Source organism: Myxocyprinus asiaticus, chromosome 10, assembly GCF_019703515.2.
Source record: "Myxocyprinus asiaticus isolate MX2 ecotype Aquarium Trade chromosome 10, UBuf_Myxa_2, whole genome shotgun sequence".
Classification (NCBI taxonomy): domain Eukaryota; kingdom Metazoa; phylum Chordata; class Actinopteri; order Cypriniformes; family Catostomidae; genus Myxocyprinus; species Myxocyprinus asiaticus.
Window position 1 is genome coordinate 40761779 of NC_059353.1, and position 25930 is coordinate 40787708.

The 25930-nt window shown below is 37.6% G+C and overlaps 1 pseudogene; it reads right to left on the bottom strand.

The window, feature by feature from the left end:
* LOC127446761 (PMS1 protein homolog 1-like) overlaps positions 1-23727 on the bottom strand; it is a 42223-nt pseudogene extending 18496 nt beyond the window's left edge.
* Between the last annotated feature and the right edge of the window lie 2203 nt (positions 23728-25930).

The window sequence follows — 25930 nt, forward strand, 5'->3', positions numbered from 1 at the left end:
TGAAAACGTAAACAGGCATGTACACTACACTTGCGCACACCCGGTTAAGAACGCTAATAAAGGTGCAGTGCAAATGAGGGTAATGGACAATAGTCTAGGTGTGCCAATCGGTTTTTGCTAAAACCGTTTATGACCTTATCCCAATAAAAGAACGGCATTTAAGGTGTTTACATTACCTTACACATTAGCTGGGTTTCCATCCAACAATTTTTATGCACATTGGGAAATTGTGCATAATAAATCTTGAGTGGAAATGCTTGTAATCTGAATAAACTCTCAAAATTTGCTAGGAAGAGGTGGATTTTCTAGAGATTTGCATTAGTTAAAATGTGCATCAATGTGATGGAAACAGTTAAATCGCAAAAAAATGACGTTTTGACCATTCGTGCACGTGTTATGTGTTTGCAATAGCTTGGTGTGACTGGCCATCCTGCAAATAAAACTCTCCCCGAAGCAAGGAGGTAATTTAGCTGCTCCTTCAAGATAAGGCGGCTCCCTCAAGATAATGCGCATGACGTAGTGGATGGAAACGAGCAACGATTCGTATTGCTAAACATTTAGATGGAAATCCAGCTATTGTCAGCTTAGTAAGCATAATTTTTAATCTTAAGATTGTGCATGTAAACGCACTCATTGTCATTCTTTCAGCGCAAACACGCCTTCTTTCTATATAAGTTAGGTTTAATATAGATTGAGCTTATTGTTTTGCCCAGCGCAAATAACATCACACTATTACCACCTGCAGAAAGCAGACACTAAATGGATTTTATATCAAAGAAATGTTTTTGTGCATTTTCTATTGATCATGGCAGCAGTAATTTATCAAATAATGATCAAACAATATAGAAGAGTGTTATAACATAACATTTATTAAGAATGAGTAGGTGTATCCAACTTTTGACTGGTAGTGTTTCTTAATAATAAAAAATAAAAAAAGATTGAGTATTCTTAGAGCTCATAAACGACTAATAAATTTGTCAGACATGGACTTCATCTGAGATAGAATGAACCAGATTCTTTTCACATAAGAAACTGCAGGGCACTGAAAGGCATGGCATTCTTTGGAAAATAGAATACCTATTTTACAATGGAAAACAGGAATATAATAAGCAACATTTCTTCCATTGAGTAGCAACACAAACAAGCCAGTCCAAGGCTTTCCAACTGACATTTTACACATGGCAGTGGCAGGCCTATTTATCTCTTTCTACACAGAGAAAGTGAATCACAACTACTGGAAACGGCATCTTCGAGGGTGAAATCTGGAAACTTACTTCTTTCGCTCTTCCTCCCTGAGGCTTTCCCATCTCTCTCTCACAGCAGCTGTGACATCCTGCAGACTGGCTCTTGGGTTCTCTTGGAGGACGAGCGATCTGGTGTCTTGCTCAAACAGTGAAAAGGCAGACGAGGGCTGACGCACGGAGCTGTTGCTGATCAGGTCATAGGCTGTCAGCTTGGCCATTTTCTCCATAATCACATTGGAAGGCCTCTTGGATGGGCTGGCCCCCTATGTAGGCCCACTTGTAGTTGTTCCACTGTTTTGGATTGTTTATGGGAGATGGAGTTTTATGGGTTCTAGGCACTCTCCTGTGATTTGATTTGAGAAGGCCCTGCCCATGCTCCATCTCCAGGCAGATACTTCTTCACTCTTTTGACCATGGGCAATGTTACTCTTTGAAGGCCTTGGGGAGTTACACTTAAGAACAGCTGTAGCGTTTATTACAACATCGTCAGCAGTTAATGAGAAATTAATACTGTCAAAATCACTCAAGCTTCTGTTGATTACCCAATCCTCTGAAGATAAGGAGGAGTTAGTTTTTGCAGAGTTGTTTAAAGATAGATTGCTGTCTTGTTTATCTGCATTTGTGGGAGAACATTCGAGCAGTTCTGGTGGGTCCATCACACTAACATCTGTGGTAGGTGTAGATATAACTACACTAGTCACTGGACAATCTCGCCCTCATCAGTACAATCCATGTGTTGAATCTGGACAACTCTGGAGGATTTTTGAGGATTATCATCACCAAAGGAGTAAGACCCATACAAGGAGATCAACATAGTCTCCACTGCCAAGAGCACTCCGTCCTGGTAAAAAGCATTAAAACTCATCTGTCTGAAATTCTCAATGCCTATGCCAGAGTGCATTGCACCACAATGAGTTCTCAACTTTTGGTCACATTACAGATTGTCACTTTCACAAACCATTGTGTTTTCCTCCATTGCATTTCTGCGAATTGCCTGAAATCAATGGATTTGCAGCGTTCCCTGGTGCAGTGTGTTGTAGGCACCCTTACTTAAATAACTGGAAGTTTGAACTGAATTGTACCTTATTCTGTAGCATCAATTTGGTTTTGTCTGGTGTCAAGTTAACATCCACAGTTGAGGCAGGTATGGTGATGTTCATCATTAAATGGGGATACTGGCGGTTTACAGTTTCATTATCAGAATGAAAATTGGTGTAGTATTGCTTGACAAGCTGCATGGTAAACTTGCGGTCACAAGAAGATTGTGCGAGTATACAAGAAGTTTCTGTGCAAGTCTACTTCTTGCCTGTATACATGTCTCAATTCTCAAATTACAAATTTGTGCACTTTAAGCAAGTTGCTTCTGCTAAGAAAAAAATATATAAATGTCAATCATCTGCGATGAATATTATGGGTTTAGATCAATAGACAGCAACATTTGGGCCCCAGAAGTAAAAATCCATTTTTTCTTTAGAGAAATTGACTTTTAACATCCTTTCATATAAGAACAGAGGGGTGTTTCCAAGTTTATAAAATAAATAAAAGTTTATACTGTTGTGATTAATCTCAGAGCTGGTTAGTTTGGTTCATGGATTAGAACTTTACCTTTATTGAAAAAATGTTTTAATCCCTTTTAAGAAAATGAATGGGAAAATGCTTCCGGAACTAGGGCCACTGTAAAACTGTGCTCTATGCAAAGGCTTTATATTGAAAATTCATACAGAAATGGCAACACACGCAAATACACTCACTGAGCACTTTATTAGAAACACCTGTACACCTAATTATTTATGCGATTATCTAATCTGGCAATCGTGTGGCAACAGTGCAATGCATAAAATCATGCAGATACGGGTCAGGAGCTTAATTTAATGTTCACATCAACCATCAGAATGGGGAAAAAAATTTTATCTCAATGAATTTCGACCGTGGATTGATTGTTGGTGCCAGACAGGCTGGTTTGAGTATTTCTGTAACTGCTGATCTTCTGGGATTTTCACACACAACAGTCCCTAGAGTTTACTCAGAAATATGCCAAAAACCAAAAACATCCAGTGAGACGCAGTTCTGCGGACAGAAATGCATTGTTGATGAAAGAGGTCAACGGAGAGAGGCCAGACTAGTTCGAGCTGACAGAAAGGCTATGGTAACTCAGATAACCATCTGTACAATTGTAGAGAGCAGAAAAGCATCTCAGAATGCACAACACAACGAGTTACAAATAAAGTGCTCAGTGAGTGTATAATTACACACACAGCGCAATACACACAAAACATTAACTAAGTGTAGGTAAATTGGTATTGCTATGACAGTTCCTTTACCTTTAGTATTTCTTTGTGATGCACAGGCCGACTGTTTACAAAGATTAATGTTTTATCAGGAGAAGAGGAGCTCATCGTATTAAAATCTGTGCCCGGTTTAGGAAGAAACCCATCAATGACAATCTGTGTAAAAAAAAATTTCATAAAACATTAATATTATTCTTAGGTTAAAAAAAGGGTGTCAAATATTTTTACTGTGCATTTTGTATCAAGAAGCTGATAAGAAATACTCTTGCTCGAAGGTAATTTTTATTAAGTTATCGTCCATGTCAAATACAGTTTTCATCCAATACAGGGATAGTTCACCCAAAAATTTAAATTCTGTCATAATTTCTTTACCTCATATTCTTCCAAACCGTTCGACTTTCTTTCTTTTGTGGAACAAAAAAAAGGAGTCAGAATGTTAGTCACCATTCACTTTTGTTGCATCTCTTTCCATACAATGAAAGTGAATGGTGACTGAGGTTGTCAGTCCCTAACATTCTGCCTAACATTCCCTCTTATGTTCAATGGACAAAACTCATACGGGTTTGGAACAATATGAGGGTGAGTAAATGATGACATAACTTTTAAATTTGGAACTAAACTATCCCCTTAAGTTGTAATTAATTTCTCTCTGCAACATAACGCACTCGTTAATTGTCAGAGCACATTAAGGCTTCCATGAACTTTTTTCAAGACAAACAAAATGACACACTGTTGCCCTTTAGTCCACTTTTCAGTAACCAATTAAGATTTCACTGTGCTTTCAGAACCCATTTGACATCTCCTAACTATGGAGTGGCCAAGCTGCTAAAATCTGCAATGAAAACAGTTTCTGTTGGCAAAATGCAGCACTGGCAAAGTGGCGGGATGAGAAATGGCTCCAAATTACTCGGTGATCTAGCGCTAGATTGTGATGCTTGAGCACACAATTTGGAATTAACAAGCACAGCAGTTGGCTGGCAAGAGGACATTTAATTGGAGTCTCTGACAAACTTTATAACCAGGAGTATTGTGATTCACAATAACCACTAATGTTCTCTAAACTTTGCCACATTTGTCAATCACGGTGGCATAGGTGACCCAGTCCTTTCCTGTTTCAAGCACTGAATGGGGGTTATTATTCCCAGCTCTTCCACTGCAGAAGGATCTCGGCCACAGTGCAAAAACTGTCAATTGCTAAAATCTGAAAGCAGTGTTCCATAACGCTACTGATCTATTTAGAAAAACTTTAACTGTTAACAACATTTAGAGAAAACTCAAAGAAGGCACTTGTAATTGCAACTGTATATAAAACATATTGAAAAAGGGATAATTTTATGATAAAATGACACTAGAAAACATATTTGCTAACATAATTATTTTATATCCAATATATAACCTATGAAAATTAGGCATGCCATAAAATATCGATATATCGATTATTGACCGGCACGTTATTTTATCGATATTTTTTGTGGCACTGATATATTAACATTAGCTGACATTTAAATTAGAAGCCTAATTTGTGTGCTTTTCAAGGTTAGTGTATGAAACTGTTTAAACAGTACAAACTGAACGATTAGAAATTATTATCCAATTTCTCTGTATGCAGAAGAGGTTTCATTCAAGCTGTCAAACCACAAAAGACATACTTGTAGCTGAAAATACATTGTGTAGGCTATTTAAAAGATGCATGTACACAATATATCATCCAGTGATGGCTAGACTAAATAATATATGTCCTTTGGTAATGATTTGGAATTTAATGAGTTAAGCTCCATGGTGCTGCAGATTTTTGAGCAGCCTCCGTTGACGGCAAGTCTGCCAATGCAAGATGGCAATGTGTATGTACCTTCATAGAAAATAATTGTTTCGAATTTTAGAATGCGGCACGCCATGCCGTCCACCAGGCGCGTCCGGTGTGCGACCCCCTTTAATTTACCCTGGATTGTTCACACAAAATTGAAAATTCTCTCATCATTTACTCACCCTCATGACATCCCAGATATGAATAACTTTCTTCTGCTGAACACAAACAAAGATTTTTACAAAAAAATATCTCAGCTCTGTAGGTCCATACAATGCAAGTGAATGGTGACCAGGCCTTGAAGCTCCAAAAAGCAGATCGAGTCAGCATAAACATAATCCATCAGTGGTCCTGTGGTTTAATCATGCCTTCTGAAGCGATCCAGTTGGTTTTGGGTGAGAACAGACCAAAATATCACTCCTTTTCACTGTACATCTTGAAAGCAGTCTCATTGGTGATTATAATTTCAAAGTCGATTACACTTCCTATAGCGCCATGTAGCGCTCTGTTAATCTGTCAAGCAGTAGGAAGTGGAATTGAGCTTGCAATCATGATCATGCCTAGAGACTGCAATGACAAGATTCAAAGTGAAAAAGGAGTTACATTTTGGTCTGTTCTCACCCAAAACCAACTGTATTTATGCGAATAAGACATTGATTAAACAACTGGAGTCATATGGATTACTTTTATGCTGACTTTATCTCCTTTTGGAGCTTCTGGAGTTCTGGTCAGCCTTCACTTGCATTGTATGGACCTACAGAGATGTTCTTCTAAAAATTCTGTTTTGTGTTCTGCAGAAGAAAGAAAGTCATACACATCTGGGATGGCATGAGGGTGAGTAAACGATGAGAGAATTTTCATTTTGGTGCGAACTATTCCTTTAAATCATTATCTTCAGAAGCTATATGATTAGTGTGAAAGTGGAGATATACCTGTATGGTAAAAAGGACTTCAGTATTGATCTGTTAAACTATATGGTGAACTATCCATTTAAACTTAATAAATCATAACTATTGTGCCCATTCTCATAACTGATTATGTAAGATTTAGACACAAGTAAAAGGTTAAATGGCAAAACCTGTCAGGTCTGCATGACACTGCTTGTTACTGAGGTTTACAAAAAATGAGTCACTGCAATCTGAATTCGGCTTCACATGTCAAAGCCACGAGGGGTGGGGTGAAGGGTTTGCTATGGTCTTGGCATCGTGCTGAACCTGATGATGAGTGTGCAGCTATTGACTGATTACTCCAACAGACCCTCCTTCCCAAGGCCATAAATTAACTCCTGGTAAAACTCACTGATTCCTAGAATGCTAGGATGACTTACAACTAATAAATGGCATGGTGAGCAAAGATGCATTCTCATCCGACACATGACTTTACAGAACATTGGCAAGACTCAGCAAAATCCATCCTTGAGTGTCACTGTATACGCAATGTGTTCTGCTATATGTTCAGCATGAGAGGAGCGAGCTGCCAAGATCTGACAGAGACAAATTCTGAAGCATGCCTACAGAGAATTATTCCTACACAAATGCAAAATGCAAGCAGGGAATCTATACAAACCGCACGTCTCTACTTAAAGTGTATTTTGTAAGAGGACACTCAACATGAATAAATCACTCTTAAATGAGCCAGCAAATTTAGACAATGCTATTGTTGTGCGTTCTCCATCAGCTTCATATATCATAGTAGGACACCATGTGTGCACCAACAATAGCATCCTCTCCAACAGGGCAATGATGAGATCAGGCCAATTGCCTGAATTAGAATCACCATTTCATGCATGTACTGTATGAACTATACAGTTCCTCATAATGGGGGAGGTAATTATAGAATGAAAGGCAGATTCTGTGATAGGAGAGCTTTTGCTGAAAGAAGGGGGAGAAGGTCAATAGCTTTCTAAAACAAACAAAATGACCAGATAAAAGAAAGGGGTCTTGTTCACTCCTATAAATGTTAAAAGATGAATATGCTTGTGTTGTAAATTAAAGCAGTATTTCTAATGGGAATTCCAGACGTATATGCTCTGCTTAAGCTCAGGCACTTTAACTTTATTAAATTATAACTCGATTATTTACACACTGGCAATAAAATGCCTAACAGGATGGAAATAAAGACATAAAGTTAGCTTAGATTAGGACACCAACCTGAAGTTAATTTTGATATGTTTTAACCATCTTTTGAGCTTTTGCTATTATCATTCTGATTTCTGTAATTTTATCAAACAGGTTGGAATGTTTTAGAGTGAGACAAACCAACTAATACCACAAAACATCACAGAATTCATCAAGTTTATTGCTAATACTTAATGACATTTGTGCTGTTGTTTTCCCACCAAAAATAATGTCACTGCAATCCTCTTCAGACACATTGGATAAAGAATCGCCATTGGCTAGTGAATAGTTTTTACTCACCAGACTTTTGACGACATGTAAGCTTAATGCAACTAAAAAGGATATTTACCAAACCAGGAAGGTGAATCTTCACCTTTATATAGAGTTTTAATATATAGAACTTCACACATTATAGTTTAAGATTTCATATGTCGCTTTTCATCTTTTAAATCACATTTTAGATTTTTTGAAATGTACAAATTTCTCATTCTATCAATGTATATGATGTCATGAAATTGCATTTATAATAATGATGATACAAGCTGTTGTCACTGTTTGCAATGTCATAAACATTTTGAACACAAAATATCACAAGGTTGGAACCTAATAATGAAAATAGAATTCCACAAATAACATTGATGTGCTACTATATCAAATGTACTATATAAAAAAAAAAAAAAACATTAGGTTTATGGGGCAGGGCTTTGCACAGGTTTTTACCAAATCCCTGCATAGATGCTGCAAGAGCCTATTTGTTAAATTTATAAATATTTACAGTGATTTTTTTAAGTTAAAATATTTCATAATGTATGATTGGCCCTTTAAATATTTATATATTTATACATTTACTACACTTACTACATTTTGCTACATTATTTCTTTATGCATAATTTGTATGCTTTATATAAAGTATTTACATTGATATGTATTACAGGTACTAAAATGGCACTGTCCCTTTAAGAGAACCGGTAGTTCTGTGAGCAATTGTTTACAGCTGAATAAGCGTAGCACACATTAACGAGAGAGAAGTTGCACGGTTGTTTTTACCTCATTCGTAAATGTGTGATTTAGAATTAAAGGTGCTGCAATCGATTTTTTCATGGAAAAGTATGCCAAAAAAATGTCCAACTCCCTTAAAGATATTAATGAAATAAGTGTCCTGAGATATCTCATCAGTCTCTGTGACAGCTGTAGTCTTTGTAAACAGTAAACAAAAATGTGTCCGCGGACAGCAGACAATGACACTTATCACCTGTCAATCATTTTGCTCATTCTCATAGTGTTGTTTTTGAAGCGGATCATTGAGGCTATGATTCATAATGTTTGTCAGTTGAGAGTGCTCTTGTGCCACTGTTGAATTTGGCAGCCACAGGAACAAACAATGATGCTCTTTTGCTCTGTTTTAGTCTCAAAATTATCTTTGGAGGGCGGGGTTTTGGAATGAGGGGGAGTGGCCAATTCAACGGCTCAGTCACGTGAAAGCTTCAGAACGCTAAAACCGCTTACAGCACCTTTATTGTTTCTTTTTGACTAACAATATTAAAAGAGACATTATTATTTTATATTTGTATTATTATTATTTTTTTTATCCCCTTTTCTCCCCAATTTGGAATGCCCAATTCCCACTACTTACTGTAGTAGGTCCTCATGGTGGCGTGGTTACTTACCTCAATCCAGGTGGCAGAAGACAAGTCTCAGTTGCCTCCGCTTCTGAGACCATCAATCCGTGCATCTTATCACGTGGCTTGTTGTGCATGACACCGCGGAGACTCCCATGTGAACTCTCATGCTACTCTCTGCGATCCATGCACAACTTACCACGCGCCCCATTGAGAGTGAGAACAACTAATCGCAACCACAAGGAGGTTACCCCATGTGACTCTACCCTCCCTAGCAACCGGGCCAATTTGGTTGCTTAGGAGACCTGGCTGGAGTCACTCAGCACACCCTGGATTCGAACTCACGACTCCAGGGGTGATAGTCAGTGTCAATACTCGCTGAACTACCCAGGCCCCTAATAGAGACATTAGTAAATGAAAATGAGTGTTTGGATATAGTCTTTGGACACACATGATGCGGACCTAGTCGAACCAAACTTTACTTGCATTGTGCAGCTCTCAAATTCAAATCTACATTCTTGAGTTTTGCAACACATTTTACCGTTCAACCAAAGGTGGGTAATAACGTGCTACATTTACTCCGTTACATTCACAAAAAATTTACTTTTAGAGTAGGTTTAAAAGTGGGTACTTTTTACTCTCACTGAAGTAAATTTCTAATGATATTGTTGTAATTTTACTTCATTACAATGGGCGGCGTTCCTGCCATTACATTACTGTGTTTAATTTTAATTAATGTGTAATTTATTGAGAGATTATTAAATGGGACTTTTACGACAGCAGAATTTCACACAGCTGCGCGCGATGTCACAGATTGTTACTCAAGCTGAGTCCATCACTTCTGCAGCATCATGCTCTTCTAACTAAGAGAAACACTCGCTCTGCACAGTGAAAAAAGAATAGTTTCGTCATGCAATGCCTTCATTTAACACCAAGTCAAGCGGATATTTCAAGATTAAAATTGCAGCTCCAATTTAAGGCAGCGCGTTGAGGTAAGTTTTGGCTCTAATGATAACGCAAAATCAGTTTTTAAGTGTACATTTTTAAATCTGCAGCAATATATCAGTGCACTTTTTCCTGCATCCCGAATGTCATAAGCAGTATTTACACATTTACCCCACGCCCTAGCGGGGATACTGGAAACTATTGCAGCTACTTCAGACGGATTAACTGTAGAAATCCATATAAAAATCCACATTAAGTGTAAATGCCTTTTGCTCTGCCGATCGCGTTATTGACAACTGAAGCGCGAACAGACAGCATTTCACAGGCTGCGTACTCTGCATTTAGTTCTGCTGTACAGAACTAATGATCTAAATTCATTCGACACTGAAAACAGTAACTATACAGAACTAACAACTATAAGCTATGAAATAGCAAAAGTAGGCATTAATAAAACATGATCTTGCTTTGGTTTATATTTCCCTGTGGGACATTGTTCACATTTTCACTGTAATAGGTTTCCAAACTTCTCTTCTTATTGACAAATTCACCCAGATCTGACGAGAGCCCTTAAAGGGATAGTTCACCCAAAAATGCAAATTCTCTCATCATTTACTCACCCTTATGCCATCCCAGATTTCTTCCTTTCTTCTGCAGAACACAAATGAAGATTTTTAGAAGAATTTCTCAGCTCTTTTAGTCCATAATGTGCAAGTGAATGGGTGCCAACATTGTAAAGCTCAAAAAAATAACATAAGTCAGCATAAAAGTAATCCATAAAACTCCAGTGGTTAAATCCATATCTTCAGAAGCAATGTGATATGAGAATGTGTGGATGAGAAACAGGTCACGTTCACATTCTTCTTGTTGTGTTTTTGGTGATTCACATTCTTCTCTGCATATCGCCCCCTGCTGGGCTGGGAAAAGAATTTCTAGCCAAAAATTACTTAAATACTGCTCTGTTTTTCACCCACACCTATCATATCACTTCTGAAGATATGGATTTAACCACTGGAGTTGTATGGATTACTTTTATGGTGCCTGAATTTGCTTTTGGATCATAACAATTTTGGCACCCATTCACTTGCATGGCTGAAATTTTCTTCTAAAAAAACTTAATGTGTGTTCTGCAGAGGAAAGGAAGTCACTTGAGTACTCTTTTAATTGGATACTCTCTTAGTCAAGTAATTATTTATGTTACCACTTTTATTTCTACTTGAGTAGTTATTTTTTTTTAAGTAATTGTACTTTTATTTGAGTACAGTTTTTGGCTATTCTACCCACCTCTGCGTTCAACAGACGTCCAACAGGCACATTCCACTGGCCTCTAGACATGCTGTAAAATGGACAAAATTGTGAAAACAGACCATGGAAAAGTTTCATCATAATTGACGTTGTTAAATGCAATGTAAACTTAACTATGGCATATCATGGCTCAAGTAAAGCGATGGTGACACTGCGATCCATGACACCTCAGGACCTACTGCAGACAAATAAGGTACATTTCCTTCAGAGTGTATGCTCATGAAACTAACTAGTGGCTAATAACAGACATTTTTTTGTCACATAGCGCAAAATTTAGTTGCATATGCAAGTGATTTACTCACAATGTAGAGGATTCGTGATTAGTCAAGGAGGATTATTGTCGAGAAGCAGAGCAGGCAGTGAGCATGTTACACCTGCAGCAAACATGCCAATAAACATGCAGCCCAGATGTTCCAATATTAAAGGCATATTTCACCAAAAAATTTAAATTCTATCATAATTTACTCACCCTCAATTTTTTTTTAAACCTGTTTGACTTACTTTCATGGAACACAAAAGGAGAATAAGGCAGAATTTTACTTACTTTCTTTTGTGGAACACAACATTTTTGTGAGTGTGTGTTCCACAGAAGAAATAAAGGCATATTGGTTTGGAACAACATGACAGTGCATAAATTATGACAGAATTTTCAGTTTTAGTTGAACTATCCCTTTTAATCTTCATATGTATGTCTTTGTAAATGAGAGAGAAATGTCACCAACATGGGCTGAAATCAAGCTCTGCAGGCCCTCAGCTTTTACTAAAGCAGAATAGCATATCTACAGTATATGTCACATATCTTATTGCTTTAGCACATGCTTGTAGCAGTGTATTATATTGGTGCCAGAGGAGTGTGATTGTGGCCTCTGGCCAACACAGGCAGGTTATGTCCCTCGGAGGCCCTTTCACCGAGTGCATTACAGTCCCTGCAGGCTCCTTTAATATACTGCTGCATTTGTCACAAAGTTTGCCGCATTTAGCCTATAGGTACAACTCTAAAACTGTAACGTGATCCTTTACTGATCACTGTGAGTGAAACAGCACATGGCAAATGAAGGTGCAAAGTGGCTTTTCAGTATGGTGTGGCATGTAATTCTACAGCCTAAATAAAAAACACTTTTTTATTCTTAAAATGTATTCATGCATACAGGGTTCTCACACAACTGAACCAGTTGTTCATGATTTCTGAATAATTATTTTTAAAATAATTTTTATTTAGACCGATATGATAATGAATCATTTAGACCAATTGGTGATCCAGTTCTACCAAATCAAAGAAGAGAAAGTAAGTGACATCATTATGGCTTGTAAGCAAGTTTTACTCTACGTAAGAGAAATGTCTGGCCAATATAATATTTTCGAGCACAACTAGAAAGATGTATATTCATTACAAAAATCTCCATGACTCTATAATTCTATAATCATACAATTTTAGAATTCCCTGACGTCTCCATGTTTTGCATGACCATATGAACCCGATGTATAACGAACAAATATTACATTGAAATTTGAATCCTATCCTAAAAGTTAATGTCTTTTATGTAAGATATAACCTGGGTAGAATGCTGAGTCATTCATGCAAAACGTTATCGCTGAGGAATGCACAACTAGGAAAAAGAGAAACAGCTCTCCAGGGAGAGGAAAGCCACTTGGAATTAAGTTGTTACACGAGTCTTTGGGTTTAGCAACCTGACAGAAGTGCAGAGATGCTTAAAGGGATAGTTCACCCAAAAATTTAAATTCTGTCACCATCACTTAAGTTGTTCTAAACTTGTAATACTTTCTTCTGTGGAACACAAAAGGAAAAATTTCTGCACACAATTACAATAAATCAAGACTTAAGCTTTCAAGCTTCAAAAAGGATGCAAAAGTATCATTAAAATGGTCCATACAACTCATGTGATTTATTCTAAGCCTTCAGAAGCCATCCAATTGCTCCATTGATGGCAAGTCTGCCAATGCAAGATGGCAATGTGTATGTACCTTCATAGAAAATAACTGTTTCAAATTTTAGAACGCAGCGCGCCATGCCGTCCACCAGGTGCGTCCAGTGTGCAACCCCCCTTTAATTTACCCTGCCACTCATGGATTGTTCACACAAAATTTTAAATTCTCTCATCATTTACTCACCCTCATGACATCCCAGATATGAATAACTTTCTTCTGCTGAACACAAACAAAGATTTTCAGAAAAAATATCTCAGCTCTGTAGGTCCATACAATGCAAGTGAATGGTGACCAGGCCTTGAAGCTCCAAAAAGCAGATCGAGTCAGCATAAACATAATCCATCAGTGGTCCTGTGGTTTAATCATGCCTTCTGAAGCGATCCAGTTGGTTTTGGGTGAGAACAGACCAAAATATAACTCCTTTTTCACTGTACATCTTGAAAGCAGTCTCCTTGGTGATTATAATTTCAAAGTCGATTACACTTCCTATAGCGCCATGTAGTGCTCTGTGCATGTGTCAAGCACTAGGAAGTGTAATCGAGCTTGCAATCATGATCGTGCCTAGAGACTGCAATGGCAATATTCAAAGTGAAAAAGGAGTTACATTTTGGTCTGTTCTCACCCAAAACCAACTGTATCGCATCTTCAGGCATTGATTAAACAACTGGAGTCACATGGATTAATTTTATGCTGTCCATACAACTCGTGTTCTTTATTCTAAGACTTCAGAAGCCATCCAATTGCTATGGGTGGAAAAAAAAAGACTGGAATTTAAGTTGGTACGTTTACATGCACTTTTTAATGTTTACAGTCGGATTTCGGTTGGACTAAAACAATAATTTGGCTTTTTAAAATGTATTGTAAATGCTTTAGTCTGACTGAAATCGTACCAATTTATGCAAACTCATACAAACAGACCAAGACAATGCGATTGTAACTCAGCTTTGTCCGGCATGTATACACGTTACTCGGACCTCAATTGGTCTCTGCATTGTGCACATGCTCCAAAAGACAGAGGTGACGTGTGACATATTTAACTCGCTGTATTTGTCATCCTTTCTTCAAATATTCAATTACGCATTGTGTCATGTATACTTGAAAAGTTGAAGTCTGTAGCTGGACTACGCAAAAAAACCCCCGCTGTAGCTCGATTTTAAATGCACATTTAAATGCACTGAGTGAGCTGAATTTCAGAACAGTAATTGTTCCTGAAAATCGTAAACAAATGATTATAGGGCATGAGTTGTACCACTTTTTTGATTCTTTCATGGTGCTTTCTCTTTCTTTTGAAGATTGAAAGCTCTAGTTCCCATTCATTGTAGTTGCATGGAAAAGTGCAATTCTTGAATATTTGACATTCTTGAAAATACATTCTTGAACATTTCTACTTTTGGGTTCCAAAAGACTTGGGTAAGTCATATCATTTGAAACAACATGAGGGTGAGTAAATAATAACAGAATTAAAATTTTAGGGTGAACTATTCCTATTTAAAAAGTACTTTTACAGCAGCCTTGAGCTGGTGCATCTGTAGAACCCTACAGCTCATGCTGGAAATTATAAATATGCCCATGTTTTCTCAGTGCTTTACTGACCTCTGGTTACTCTTGGTGATGCTGGACGGAGAGCATGTTGGCTACGGAGGCTGCTCTGAGCACGGCCATGAGGGCAGCTCGGTGATCCGACACCCTGGCCTTCTGCCAGACAACAGCCTGTAACAACACGGTAAAACGGGTCAAGTTATTTTTTGGTCATCCTAAAATAAGACCACCTGTGGGACTGCATGCTCTCAAACAGCCATTAGCCGCTAATCAAGTCTTCACAATAAATAATTACCCTTTGGGAATGTTTGAATATTACAAAATCAACTGGCCAGGGAGCACTGCAGGCAACTGCATGGACCAAAATAGCAATTTTTCTCTTCGCTGAATCTTTGGATGTTTTTAAACTGTTAGTTCATCAAAAATGAAAACTCATTTACTCATTACTAACCCTCATGTCATTCCAAACCTGTATTACTTTCTTTCTTCTGTGGAACATAACACACACATTTTTGAAGAATTGCTCTTTTCCACAAGATAAATAGTGAATAGTGATTGAGGTTAACATTCTGCTTAAATGAATAGTTCACCCAAAAAGGAAAATTCTGTCACCATTTACTTACCCTCATGCCATCCAAGATGTGTGTGACATTCTTTCTTCTGCCGAACACAAAAAAAGGTTTTTAGAAGAATATCTCAGCTCAGTAGGTCCATAAGTGAATGGTGACTAAAATTTTGAAGCTCCAAAAGCACATAAATGCAGCATAAAAATAATCCATGTGACTCTAGTGATTAATCCATGTCTACAAAAGCGATATAATAAGTGTGGGTGAGAAACAGTTCAATATTCAAGTCTTTTTTAAAGTATCAATCTCCACTTTCACTTCCACATTCTTCTTTTTCTTTTAGTGATTCGCATTCTTTGTGCATATCGCCACCTATTGGGCAGGGAGGAAAAATGTTAGTAAAAAAGGACTTAAATTGATCTGCTTCTTAAGATATGGATTTAACCACTGGAGTCTTATGGATTACTTTTATGTTGCCTTTATGTCCTTTTGGAGCTTCAAATATTTGGTACCCATTAACTTGCATTGTAAGGAATTACAGAGCTGAAATATTCTCCTAAAAATCTTTGTTTGTGTTCAGCAGAAGAAAAAATCATACACACCTGGGATGCCATTCTGGTCAGTAAATGATGGGAATTTTCCTTTTTGGGTAAAATATCCCTGTAAGGGGGTTCAGTGGAAAGGAGGCGGCGAGAACCGGCTTGAGAATATAAATAATAGTTTAATGATCAACTTAACCCAAAACACACAAACATAAACACATGCAGGGCAGCTGCCTGTAATTCTCTCTCTCTCGAACTGTCGTCCCCGGCCGCCTTTATCCCTCGCGTGCCCCATCAGGCTGACTGGGGACCGGGCGTGCGTCATTCCAGCCCGGCCCCACCCTCCTCAGCTCTACAATCCCTTTAACATTCCTTTTGTGTTCCACGGAAGAAAGTTTTTCAGGTTTGGAACAACATGAGAGTGAGTAAATGATAACACAGAGAGCCATGTCAAACAGATTTTTCCAAACTATTTTTCCTCAAAAGAAATATTACTCATCTTTATGAAACTTTCAATTTGTGTCTCACAGGTCACTGGCAGTGCCAACCAATCATACAACTTGTACAAATGTCATTTCAATGTGAGGAGGGCTGTTACACATACACTGGCGGCCAAAAGTTTGGAATAATTTACAGACTTTGCTGTTTCGGAAGGAAATTGGTACTTTAATTCACCAAAGTGGCATTCAGCTGATCACAAAGTATAGTCAGGACATTACTGATGTAAAAAACAGCACCATCACTATTTGAAAAAAGTCATTTTTGATCAAATCTAGACAGGCCCCATTTCCAGCAGCCATCACTCCAACACCTTATCCTTGAGAAATCATGCTAAATTGCAAATTTGGTACTAGAAGATCACTTGCCATTATATCAAACACAGTTGAAAGCTATTTGGTTTCGTTAAATGAAGCTTAACATTGTCTTTGTGTTTGTTTTTGCACAGTATGCAACAGACTGGCATGTCTTAAGGTCAATATTAGGTCAAAAATGGCAACAAAAAAGAAAAGAAAAAAGAAACAGCTTTCTCTAGAAACTCATCAGTCAATCATTGTTTTGAGGAATGAAGGCTATACAATGCTTGAAATTGCCAAAGAACTGAAGATTTCATACAAAGGTGTACACTACAGTCTTCAAAGACAAAGGACAACTGACTCTAACAAGGACAGAAAGAGATGTGGAAGGGCAGATGTACAACTAAACAAGAGGAGAAGTACATCAGAGTCTCTAGTTTGAGAAATAGACACCTCACATGTCCTCAGCTGACAGCTTCATTGAATTCTACCCGCTCAACACCAGTTTCATGTACAACAGTAAAGAGAAGACTCAGGGGTGCAGGCTTTATGGGAAGAATTGCAAAGAAAAAGCCACTTTTGAAACAGAAAAACACAAAGAAAAGGTTAGAGTGGGCAAAGAAACACAGACATTGGACAACAGATTATTGGAAAAGAGTGTTATGGATCTTAACCCCATTGAGCTTTTGTGGGATCAGCTAGACTGTAAGGTGTGTGAGAACTGCCTGACAAGACAGCCACACCTATGGCAAGTGCTACAGGAAGCGTGGGGAGAAATGTCACGTGAGTATCTGGACAAACTGACAGCTAGAATGCCAAGGATCTGCAAAGCTATCATTGCTGCACATGGAGGATTTTTGATGAGAACTCTTTAAAGTAGTTTAAAAAGTTCTGAATTTTTTTTTTCAAATTGTAATAGTAATTTTTCACATTATTAATGTCCTGACTATACATTGTGATCAGTTGAATGCCACTTTGGTGAATAAAAGTACCAATTTCATTCCATAAGAGCAAAATCTGTACATTATTCCAAACTTCTGGCCGCCAGTGTATATTTTCACACCCGTGCATTTTCCTGTCGTTGGCACTTCCACAAGCAAGTATATATATCCAAGGTGTTGACTGTAAAGAGATCAGACTAGCAAACAGCTTTTGGAGAAGTCATGAAACCCAATGCAGGGCGAAGTGCAAAGTTTGTGATACAAGATATGCCTGGAAGTGCTGATGGCATGAAATAAGTGTATGGCCCTCCCCTGATGATCTAAAACCTGAATGATATGAATTTAATAAAGGTGCGCAAGGTCTCACCAAGCAAGGCCAGATATGTTCACTATAATGAGGCCAGGCTGTTATCGAACTCAAAAAAAGCTTGAAAACATATCCCGCTTTGATTGTTAAATTAGGATCATATGGCAGTGGAACATTTGAAGGCTTAATGCTTCATCTTGCTGTTGCATTGCTCATTTTGGATTAGAAGAAGTTGAGATGTACAATTTCTCTTCCTCATTATTAGAAAACAAAATTGACTAAAGCTCTTATTGATAACAGTTCAGGATTCTAGACAAACATGTCTAAATCCTGGAAATGCCCAGGCTGTCATCACAGGTTAATGGATGAATAATATTCTGCATTTTATATTGGACATAGAGCCCAAAGACACCTTTTATCTTTTCATATGAATTTTCCTACAGGCTAACTTGTGTGACTAATGTGTACCTTTTTTAGTGTTAAAATACTTTCTCCTTTTCAGCTTAACAAGCAAAGACAAGTATAAGAAATTTGAAGGCTCTGTGGTGCTATAAAAATATTGCTTTTTGTCTGAGTGGCCCAATCAGCTGACACAGCAACACTGACTAAACCAGTGGTGTGAGCTTGGGGAAGGACTATCTGTTTGTTTGATCAGTGGCAGATTGGGGGAGTATTAGGATGAAAGCTGTTTGAAAACAAGGTTTATTTTTGCAATTTCCTTTTGATGGCACTAGTGGCGTAAAAATGACACTGCAGCTTTTAAAACAATCAAATAAATCTAATTTTATTCAGTCTAGTGGGGGTAAATAAGGGAAGACTTTCTCTCTTTTTCCGACACCATGGCTTGAAGAAATGTCTTTTATTATCTTTACAGATTCATATTGGTATTTAAATGGGAAGTGCACAGTGATTTTCTGGGGAATCAACCAACAAATGGCTTAATTGCATATAACTCTCTCTGCATATAAAGCTGGGAAAGGAGAAAGTGTTGTAACATCGAAAAACATTACGGATCAAAATGTACAATTTAAAAGTTAGTAGTGAAAACTACAGTAATAAATAATATCACATGTTCTTATTAATGTTAGCAAAACACTATAAGCACAACTGATATCATGCTGTGTGAATGGTTAAAAGTACATGAACGTGTGGGTAAAATGCAAGACACCCTAGAGAGAAACAGCACTGTAGTATTTGTTGATGTGTAAGGCCACCTTGTGGTCAAATATTTGATTTAATGTAAAAACTCATTCTCTAAGAAGAGTAACTGTATGTGTTTTGGGCACATTATGCACCAAATCTTCCTTTTTTCTGGTTATTATTGGGATTTGGGTTGAACAATAAACTGAATATGGGATTTTATTCATTTTGGACTCTTGTAGCCTCTATGTCTGTGCTCGTAATAGTAAAGAAAGACATTTTTTTAAATCTAATTTAAAAACTATCGGCTGATAAACCGTTTATCTGCCTTTTCCACCACTTTAGTTTTCTGTATCGGCAAAATCCACTATTAGTCAACCTCTAATATACACTCAATGAGCACTTTATTAGGAACACTATGGTCCTAATAAAGTGCCAGACGTGGTCTTCTGCTGTTGATGCCCATCCGCCTCAAGGTTTGACGTGTTGTGTATTCTGAGATGCTATTCTGCTCACTACAATTGTACAGAGTGGTTATCTGTGTTACCATAGCCTTTCTGTCAGCTTGAACCAGTCTGGTCATTCTCCGTTGACCTCTCTCATCAACAAGGTGTTTTCCGTATGCAGAACTGCCGCTCACTGGATTTTTTTTGTACCATTCTGAGTAAACTCTAGAGACTGTTGTGCACACAAATCCCAGGAGATCAGCAGTTACAGAAATACAGCCCGTGTGGCACCAACAATCATGCCACAGTCAAAATCACTGAGATCAAATTTTTTCTCCATTCTGATGGTTCATGTGAACATTAACTGAAGCTACTGACCTGTATCTGCATGATTTTATGCATTGCACTGCTGCCACGCGATTGGCTGATTAGATAATTGCATGAATAAGTACAGGTGTACCTAATAAAGTGCTCATTGAGTGTAGACATCAATTTGACATCAATAAATGTAGTCTTAGACATACTGATATACTTTGAAAAAACATACGTTGTTGTGACTCAACGTGATCCTTAACTCAGGCTTAATAACAGCACAGGCCATGAGTAAATTCTGCACCCTCTTAAGTTCCTCTTTGCATTTCTTAGTGTTGGAATAATTCTGCCACCTGACAGGGAGGTTCTTGAACAGATTTGCTGCACACAGAGTGGTGCCTGGGGGAAAAGGTATATTAGAACTGGTCTGTTCCCATAAATCACGAGTATTAAAAAAAGCGGGCTGTCAGGTTCTTATTAACAAACGCCTACCCTCGCCAAGATGCGATGGTTTCTGAGACACAATCTGACCGTTGTGTCATGCTGAGTGCTAAAATAATCATCTGTGGTTTTGGTAGTAATGACCACCTGGTAGGTAAAGGAAAGGCCCATTATGAGGAAAAACATATTCTAGATTTGTAATCCACTGATTGTATGGACTTTTACATAAACATGTAACATCTCTATTTGTTAATCATGTACATGTTTTTGTATGCCTTGCAAACATAAACATTTGGTTCACTGCGATGTATTGAACATTCTTGATGTGAAGTCTGCTGATTTAAATATGGCACCAAGGTACATTTATGTAGCAAGCTAACATAGATGAGGTTTTATCAAAATTACTAGAATGATTTGTGATAATCTTGGAAAAATCCTTATTGAAAAAATCTGGTAACAATCAACAATCAAGGTTCCATTTGTTAACAACTAGTGGTTGACCGATATATCGCCGAGGACGATAAATCGGCCAATATTCAGACTTTTTAATTATCGGCATCGGCTGATAAATTTTCCTGTTTGGCCGATTATTTCCTTGAGGTCACAGAAAATCGCATGCTTGAATGTGAAGCGTCTGAGACATGTAAACGACCAGTCACGGTTCGTTTTGTTGTTAAGTGCATCGTGTTACTGCAATAATAGACCAGTGTGCAACACAGTGTAATTTAAATGGTCCGCATACCAGAGCCGCAGCAGACGCGTTTAAGCTCATAATTTTAAAGTGCTCGCCAGTTTCATTCACCCTTTCTCTCCTCAACAGTTCCCTGTAACTTTTAACTGTCTTATCTAATGATAAAAAGGCAAATATAAATAAAACTAATATCATATACAGTCTGCAAATATGCACATATCTCATTTAAACAGATGTAATAAACCAACCTCACACAACTTGAGCAGATCCAGCATCCTGTGGAGCGCTTATTTATTTACCTATAAAGCACGTATTCTAACAGTCTCTCCTCAACAATTCCCTGTAACTTTTCTAATGATAAAAGGCACATATCAATAAAACTTCTATTATATACCTTTGCAAATATGCAGATATCTTGTTTAAACAGATGTCATTCACGAACCTCCAGTGTTTTCTTCCCATCGAGCACACATCTAATATCTTCCTCTGAGTCGTGTATTCTATCAGCCAGAATCAAAACTTCAGGATCAGGATCAAAAGTTCCTCTGATTCACAAATCATGATGGTCAATGGTCACAATCCAAGCAGGCGATCCAGGCTGTTTAAACTGTCAGGAGATTGAGGCTCGCACTGGATACGCACGAGCGCAACCAAAATATTTCTAGCAAGTCAGTCCACTGTCAGCCATCATTTAAACGCTCTCGGGAGGCTATTTCCAGTCATGCCAGTAGAGCTCCTATCTACTTGAAAGACCGAAATCTCAAAAACGGTTGGTCAAGATTACGATCAAAGAACATATTTCAAATCAGCAGTAAAATCTGACAACACAGGTATCATAAATGGTGCTTCTTTACCTCAGATTATGCTAAAAATGCAATTTTCCCAACTTTTATAGCTAATGTGCATGCGCATTCTCGAGTTGATTGACAGACGATGTCTGTATCTAAAAGGTGATTGGCTCTTTTACCTGTAAGGCGGGACTTCCTATCTACATCCGTTGACCGTTGGGCGCGAGAGCTTCTTGGTTGAACGTTCCAATTTCTCCCGTTCATTTTAATAGAAGAGGCCCATCTCTGCTAAATAGTCTCTGGTGCAACTTCAAGGTAAAAGCGCATCACGTGTGCTATAAGCAGTGTTGGGTGTAATGCATTACTAATTCATTGGAAAAAGTAATGGAATACTCTTAATTTTTCAGTAATTTAATTACAGTTACTTCTAATGTAATTGCATTAAACACTGTAGACAATAGAACAATTCTATATGATACAACAGTGAATTTCTAATGTTAAAGTCTAATGTTAAAAAAATATTTTTCTAATTTAACGCAGCGCCCTTAAATTCTTTTGCCAGTTCATGAACAATTTATTTGATTTTATATGATTTATTTGAAAGAATTAAAAGAACAGTTTTATGTCTGTCCTTGTATTTTACATGTGGTTGAGGTTAATAAAGGTTTAAGAACGTAATCAGTAATAAGTAATGCAATTACTTTTCAGACAGAGTAATTAGTTCAGTATTCTAATTACACTGTAGAAGATGTAATTAGTAGTTAGTGATTTATTACTTTTTTAGAGTAACTTACCCAACACTGGCTATAAGTAAATGCTTTATTCACTATGTACTGTATGTACAGTTGGTTTGATTCTGTATTTTTTGAGTAAATGCAATTGCTAACGTGGACATGCCATCCATGGTTGCTGGACTACTATGTGTACAAAAATTTGATGACTAAACAGAAATCAGAAGGAACTGCTATCTACCATTTAAATACAGTATTCTTTTTTTAGATTCTTTTTTTACAAAATTTTGTGTGAAATTTAGTAAATAAAGTGCTAAATAAGAGTTTATTTTTTTTAGAAATGTTATGTTTATGTTATTTACAATATTTACAATATTCATTGTAAGTTTATGATACCTAATGCATTAACTAATGTTAACACATAGAACCTTATTGTAAAGTGTTACCAAAAATTCAAATTGTTGAGCCCTAAACATCTTCTTAAAATGATGTGGTTTCATAAAAAAAGACATGGACACACAACATAGACATGCAGAGATGTAACCTCTGAGATGGCACATATGGATGCCAGAGATTCTCCTCGGAAAAGTAAGTCTCTAGGTGCTCTAGACAGGAGATTTTAGATGTGTAGTGTTTGATGGCCATCACAGGAACATCAGTAGTCGCTGTCTCTGACTTTAATGTGATCCAATCCATAATACTCCTGATCACAAGATAACATTAATATGAGCTGTTAAAACACAGATTCATCACAGCTATTAACAGTTTTCCTAAGAAGTATTTGGAACTTAAAGTATTTGCCAAACTTAAAACTGTATGTTATTGCATTAGAAATCAAATGTAAAATTGAGTGGCATCTGCAAACAGCCTTTTCTCAGAACTAACCATTTCTTTGCAATGACTTTAACCAGCTGGTCCCAGTGTGATTTTGAGTGGATGTACGAAGTGTCTTAGCAGGGTAACCACATTAAATTATTACCTATTAACCTTTGATAGCCAGAAAGTGTCCAAATACTTTTAATCTTAACTTCTGACATTTCCATATGTTCAGTATATATATTTGCTGTTACAAGGATATATATTTGATTTTACCAGTTTGATTTGAGACTTGAGGAACCAGCATCCAGTGAATTTTCAGCCAGTTCTTTGACAACATTCAGGACAGATATTATAACCTGGGAGCTGCACAGCAGACACACTGTCTCAGGTGGAAGTGCCTTCATAGTGTGTTTCCTAAGAAGAAAAGTTTTTAAAATGTAGGACTAAAACAATAAGCCAACTAATGGTCTCAAAACTGCTGTTTTCACTTATTATAATTAGGCATTACAAAAGGCAACTCTGGCAAAGAAGTCATTGCTGCATATCACAACAGTTGCACAGTGGCATCACTAACGATAATACTCACTTTGACAACGATAGTACATCAACATTTAAAAGTTGACAATGATACGCATGTGATTTGTCTTTCATAAAGAAACATTTCAAATGGCCAGATATATACTACTTACTTTGTAGAAAAATTAAGAAACTTAAAATAGATCCTAAAATATCATATGGTTCACATGTTGACAGCTCGCTTTGGTGTCAGCGCCTAAATGACGTCACTTGTATTCTTTACGTTGATTTGTGTTTTCTTTGTCGATCATATTTGGACCATTGAACTTTTTTATTTTACATAAAAATAATAAATAATTGTATTTATTTATTTTATTTACTTAAAAGGGGAAAAGGGAAACTGAGCACTGTGAGATTTAAAAATACAATTTGAGACCAGTGGAACATGTCCTTTGTAAAAGTCATGATGTATTATTTTTCCCAATTTCAAATGCCCAATTTCCACTACTTAGTAGGTCCTCGTGGTGGCACAGTTACTCACCTCAATCTGGGTGGTGGAGGACAAGTCTCAGTTGCCTCTGCTTCTGAGACTGTCAATCTGTGCATCTTATCATGTGGCTTGTTGTGCATGACACTGCGGAGACTCACAGCATGTGGAGACTCATGCTACTCTCCATGATCTACACACAACTTTCCAAGCACCCCATTGAGAGCGAGTACCCCTAATCGTGACCATGAGGAGGTTACCTCATGTGACTATACCCTCCCTAGCAACCGAGCCAATTTGGTTGCTTAGGAGTCCTGGCTGGAATCACTCAGCACACACTGGATTCGAACTCAGGGCTCCAGGGGTGATAGTCAGCGTCAATACTGGCTGAGCTACCCAGGCCCCCTATGGATATTTACTTTTACATTTAAATATATTAGCCTTTTTCCTGAACGATTCGACTGTTTTCCATTTCCGGTCTCCAGTGTTTTCACTCGCATCGGGGTATATTCTTAGCGGGTAATGTAATGTTTATGGTATTACATTTGTAAAAATGGTCAAAAAAACATGCCGAGAGTCGAGATGACCGTATTTTTATAGACAGTGCCTCACCTTAGTGTGTAGATGACATAAAGAGATGGTCCGAGGTTAGTTACGTTGATATTATTAATTATTGCCAACAATGGCACAAGTGAGCCTGAAATTCATTTTTACACCAAATAACACTTCAGTGGTTGTTGTTCTTTTCTGGATCGCTCGTTTTTGGCAGTTTTTACTTGGCGTCTCGAGACCAGAACTACAAAACAGGCAATTAGAATCATCATGGCGCCGCCCAGAGGTTGCTCAGGAAAACTGTGGACAGCAGACGCTTTCATCCAAAGCGACACAAATGTGGAAAATCACAGGAATTAAGATATTTTTTTAGATTTAAAGAAACATTTAATTTGTGCTAGTTTTATACATTTGTGCCGATGAAATTTGTAGCAGGACATGTGTGATTGGTTAGGGACCGTTCACACCGAACACGTTATTGTGTCCCTCTGCATTGCTTTTTTAATTGTTTCCTATGTAAATATGCGCTAGTCTAGAGGGATGGTTTTGACCATTGTGCCGCGTCTCTTTTTTGTTTTCTTTCTTTTTTTTTTTTTTTTGCGTGACTGGCGCAACTGTTAAAAACGCGACTCGTGACAACTGCGTTCTGTTCTATTCGTTGCGTCTAGCTTAGTTTTTGGATCAAGAACGAGTTCGTTGTGAACGGCCCCTAGTCTGATTTTTCGCGATTTTAATAATTAATGATAATACATGATATCCAGTAAAATATAGGATAAAAGGGACTCGTTTGTGGTTTGGTGAATATAAAGCGTTATTGCAGGGGCTTCTTAAGACATAAAAAGCTTGGGAAACACTGTACTAGATTTTTCGTTCAGTCTGAGTGAGAAACGGCATTAGCGATGCCTACTCGGGGCACTTCGAAGGGAGAACAATCACAAAAGCAATGTTTTTTGGTTTTTTTAACTTTCAAATACAGCTGACAAGGCACCAAAACATTGAGACAAACATCTCAACTATGCTGAAAAGACATCAACAAAAACGAAAAGAAAAAG